General features: G+C 42.2%; 1 non-coding gene across 1 annotated transcript; it reads left to right on the top strand.

Annotated features, from left to right (window-relative positions):
* Positions 1 to 526: 526 nt before the first annotated feature.
* On the top strand, positions 527 to 645 carry LOC117695547 (5S ribosomal RNA). Its single transcript, XR_004604614.1, has one exon. It is a non-coding gene; the product is annotated as a 5S ribosomal RNA (ribosomal RNA).
* The last annotated feature ends 3,794 nt before the right edge of the window (positions 646 to 4,439 follow it).

Genomic DNA, 4,439 nt, shown 5'->3' with positions numbered 1-4,439 from the left:
ACCTTTGTATCTCTATGCACTTTCTCCAAACCAACTGAAGATGGCATTTATAGTTCAGTCATATCTTAACTGTTATCCTGAACCTCTAAAAGGGCAAGCTGGTGAAATGGAAACATTAAGAGATAAATGGTTTTCTGGTTAAAAGATTTTGGCCAGTGGATTTTTTTTTTCATTAACTCATTTATTCAAAGAATTACAGAGTATCTATCTATCACTGGTCAGCGATCTTCAAAAGGGGTTCTCATAAAATAACAACAATGCAAAATGAGTGTGTGTTATGCCAAGTGCAGATGAGGTGACTGAATGGGAGAGTAAAGCTCTGTTGTAATCTTACCTGTGCTGAAACCTGACCAAAGGACAGAGTCAAAGGGCAGTGGAGAGGAGGCACTGGGAGGCTGAGGAGTTCCATAGGGTGCTCCGTGTGTGGAATGGTAAGGTGAAATTAGACGCAGTATGTGAACTAAGTAAATATTCTGAAGCTGTCTTTTCCACACAACCTTTGGAGTGTCTTAAAAATAGCACTTACGTCTACGGCCATACCACCCTGAACGCGCCTGATCTCGTCTGATCTCGGAAGCTAAGCAGGGTCGGGCCTGGTTGGTACTTGGATGGGAGACCGCCTGGGAATACCGGATGCTGTAGGCTTTAAAAAAAAAAATAGCACTTACTTACTATATCTTAAAATAGTGGAAGTATTTCTAGGGAGAAAAATGAAGTTTCGAACACACAGCAGCTGTAAATGTTATCCCTCCATTTAAATATATTTTTATTATAAAACAAAAAAGCAAAATCAAACACTTAGCATACATAAAGAGCTTAAAAACAAAAGCAAGGCAATATTGAATCAGATAATATTGATATCTGTTTTAAAAAATAACGATTTTCATTGCTATTAGGAGAGATTCAAAATCTGCAATAAGAATACTAGCTTGCTGATTCATTTAAAAAATATTGATTGAGTGCTTGTTAGTCTTTTTCGGCTGGGGAGATTCTGCTGTGAGGGGTGGAGCCAAGCTTCAGTTCCCACGGTGTTTGCTCTCAGAGGGGTAGGAGCCAGCAAGCAAGAAGACTGATAGATTATAAACATACAAATAAAATCAATATATGAGCAAATGGACCAATTAAATTCTAATGTGTGAGCGCTGTGAAGAAAATAAAATAGAATCTTTGTTGGAGAAAACCATCTAGTGCTTCAGCACTCCAGGCTCCATTTTCTCATCCCAGGGAATGTAAATACGGTTGTTCAGTCTCTCTCAGTTCATTCCTTATTTTCCAGAACCACCTTTTCAGGTCTCAGGCACAAAAGGCAGCTGCTCTTGGTACTTCCATTGGTACACTCCTCTCCTGTCCTTTAATGTTCTTTACGTTGATAATGGCTCAATGACTTGCTATAGAGCGGTCTTGTGATACTATAGAGCTACTGATAGATGTAAATAGTGGTCAGCAGATCATTGAAATGAACACAAGGAGAGGGGTTTTTTTTTTTTTTTTTTTTGTTCATTTCATTGTCATGTGGGACACGAAAGTAGGCTGAACAGAAACTATTCAAGAGTGTTTGTTTAGATGGTTCTAGAGTGTACTCAGTGGCATCATGGACTTCATGACGTGAATAATTACCTAAATACCTGAAGCATCTTCATGCTTATGAACGAGCATGGGAAAACAGGTCTAAGGAAACAGAGGCGAGGTGTGTATTTGGACCATGGAAGGAATAAATGGATGAACTCTTTCTTCTTTTACATTCTGACTGCTTTTTCTTACTAAATGAAAAAGTCTGTCCCCCTTTCTAAAACCTCTTAAACACATGTACATTGTAAAATCTCTACGATAATACAGAAAAAGATTTTTTAAAAAGGTTAAATGGTTAATAACAGTTGTACTTTACTTGCCTGTATGCCCATATAAACTTGTAGGGATTGGGCATTTAGCTTAGTGGTAAAGTGCTTGCTAAGGCCCATTCCTAGTACTAGGGTAAAAACACAAATATTTCTCTCTCCCCTCTCCTCCCCTCCCCTCCCCTCCCCTCCCCCCCTCCCCTCCCCTCCCCTCCCCTCCCCTCCCCTCCCCTCCCCTCCCCCCCCCAAGGAATGTAGACTTCTATCTAGAATCCAGATATATTTCTTTTTTTTGAGTTGGTCTCAGCTGGCATTCTGGCTCTGAAGCCAATCCCTGGGACCACCCACAAAGTGAGCAGAAAGTAACAATGTTTGAGCAACATAACAGGTTGAAACACACACACCAAAAAATGTGATTTATAGATTAAAACATTCTATATTATGTCTAGTATTTGTTTTAAAGACAGAGTCTGACTCTAGCCCATGCTGGACTGGAACACACTAGGTAGTCCAGACTGACCTTGAATGAATTGCAATCCTGCTAGATCCTCTTAGGTACTTTGATAACAGGCAATCACTGTGGTGCCTAGCTATATTGGGGCTTTTGACACACATTACCAGATTGTCTTTTTAAAAGTCATATGAGGGGATGGCATCTGAAACGTAAATAAAATATAAAAAAAATAAAAAAGAAAATAAAAAAATAAAAGTCATATGACCTTTGAGCAGGGAGTGTTGGTACAGGTTTGAAATAACAGTACGAGTACTTGGGAAACCTCGACTGTAGATTCAAGGCCAGCCAGGGTCTCACAGACACACTCTCCATTTAAAAATGTAGTCTCACACTTAAATCTCAGGCTGGCACTGGCACGCCTTTAATCCCAGCACTTGGGAGGCAGAGGCAGGTGGATTTCTGAGTTCGAGGCCAGCCCGGTCTACAGAGTGAGTTCCAGGACAGCCAGAGCTACACAGAGAAACCCTGTCTTGAAAAACCAAAAAACCAAAATCTCAGGCTGGCCTGGAATTCATTATGTAGCTCAGGATGGCCTCCAACTTTCAGCAATCCTCCTGTCTCAGCTTCCCCAGTTCTGGGGGGTTTTATTGTGTTCTTTAAAAAATAAAGATTTATTTATTTTATGTATGTGATTACATTTTCGCTCTCTTCAGACACAGCAGATGATAGTATCAGATCCCATGACAGACAGTGTGAGCCACCACGTGATTGCTGGGAATTGAACTCAGCGCCTCCGGAAGAGCAGTCTGTTCTTAACCGCTGAGTCATCTCTCCAGCCCTTTACCGCGTTCTTAAACGGTGAGATAAACAAATTGTTTAAGTGCTTTACAGAAGATTAAGTAGGTAAGGGCGCTGGAGAAGGTTAATAGAGTGGTCACGGGTTTCTCTGGGAAGTGAGGTGAGGCCTAGACGATTAATGTAAAAATATCAAAAGAAAAATATTCTAGTGTAGCTTTCTCTTTTGGTTTTATGAGACAGGGTTTAATTCTGTGTGGGTCTTGGCTGTCCTGGAACTCACGCTGTAGACCAGGCTGGCCTCGAACTCACAGAGATCCGCCTGCCTCTGCCTCCTAAGTGCTGGCGTTAAAGGCGAGCCACCATTGCCCAGCTTCCAGCCTAGTTTAAGCAAATGATGTAGCAATAAGTTTTGGTTCGTTGGAACATCAGTCAAAAAGCTAGTCTACCGGTTCTTATATCAGAAACCAGATAAATAGGGATGGGAACACAGGCGTCCTTAAAACGTGGGTTAGGGTTCTTTTCCCGTTTAACTTAACAATGGGAACTGAAAGCTGTATGGCGCATTTCCTCCATTCCTTTCTTTAGGCTTTAGCATCTAAGAGATGCTTCCTTAACCGCCCTTTTCGAATTTCCCAGCCATCAGATTTTCCCATCCATTTACACATCGCCGCCCCTTTTTAAAGTACTCTAGTTAGAGCCCCGTGGAATCCTTTCTCGCCACTCTTTAACATTGCAAATTCACTTTTGTCCCTACTGTGTACTCCTCCACCCCTTCCCCACTTTTAATCTCCAGTATTTAACAACAAATTGTTTTATAAATGTGTTCATCATAGATTACCAAATCCCATAAGGACTGAGAAGTCCTAGACTATTTCAACTTAATTTATGGTTCAACTTCCTCAACATCTACAGCTGTGCTTGACATACAGTTGGCATTCGATAAATACATGTTGAATAAAATGTTGGCTGCAGTCTACACTAGTCTGGACTGTGTGGATCAATGCCAGTTACGCTGATACTACATTCTTGTTCTCCGAAAAGGGCTTCAAGCGGCCCGACTGTGACGTCCTTCAGCTTTCAAAATGGGAAAGCGAAGGTTCCCACAATTCTCAGAACGTGAAATTTCTCGCTACAGTTCAAAATGGCGAAGGAGGGTGGGGCGTGTCACATGGTGGACGTCCCAGCAGCATTTTTTTTCCCGACCCGCCGCCGGCCTGGGCGGGTAGTCTACCGGGCCCCTCCTCTGCCCACCAGGCCTTTTCGAGGACTCTACTGGGATTGGCTGGCTAGTAGTCTGGGAGTGGAGTTGTGAACTGGGACCTCAGCGTCACTTCCTGTTGTGCGCAGTCGTT

The sequence above is a fragment of the Arvicanthis niloticus genome, chromosome X (genome assembly GCF_011762505.2).
Source record: "Arvicanthis niloticus isolate mArvNil1 chromosome X, mArvNil1.pat.X, whole genome shotgun sequence".
NCBI lineage: Eukaryota > Metazoa > Chordata > Mammalia > Rodentia > Muridae > Arvicanthis > Arvicanthis niloticus.
The sequence above is the reverse complement of the archived record's forward strand: the minus strand, read 5'-3'. Positions and strand labels throughout refer to the sequence as shown.